This window comes from Penaeus monodon, chromosome 32, assembly GCF_015228065.2.
Source record: "Penaeus monodon isolate SGIC_2016 chromosome 32, NSTDA_Pmon_1, whole genome shotgun sequence".
Classification (NCBI taxonomy): Eukaryota; Metazoa; Arthropoda; class Malacostraca; order Decapoda; family Penaeidae; genus Penaeus; species Penaeus monodon.
In genome coordinates, this window is record NC_051417.1 from 17926148 (window position 1) to 17926674 (window position 527).

The following is a 527-nucleotide window of genomic DNA, read 5'->3' on the forward strand; positions in this document are numbered from 1 at the left end:
AAATAGGAATTACAACTTTTTCTCTTATCATCATAATCCCATCATTATAACATGAACTAAATAAAAAATAACAATAATAAATGATGCGCGATCTCCACGCCAAAGCTCGCTCGGAGCTGGATGGCCTTGCACATAGGAACCAGCAACTGGCGCAAAGGTTCCGCCTCCTGCAGAAGTTCTGCTCTGGATACAAGGCTCACTTGGAGGCTTTCGGCGTTCCAGCAACAAACAACTTCTGACCTTGAGTCACCTGATTTTATTATTGTGATTTGTAAAATGAACAATTTAATAAACATATTATTCCAATATCACGTTTGTCAAAAAGTTATTCATATGTTTTGCAAATGAACTGTAATGAAATACATTCTCGAGTATTAATTCCCCATGATAATAAGATCCTTTTTCACTAATTGTGAATGAATATAAAAGTAACTGTGACAATGATGCTGACAGTAAAAACAATAATTGAATTGCTAGTGATTCTGTGAAAAAAAAATAGAGCAAACACAGGCGCAAAGTATATCCTT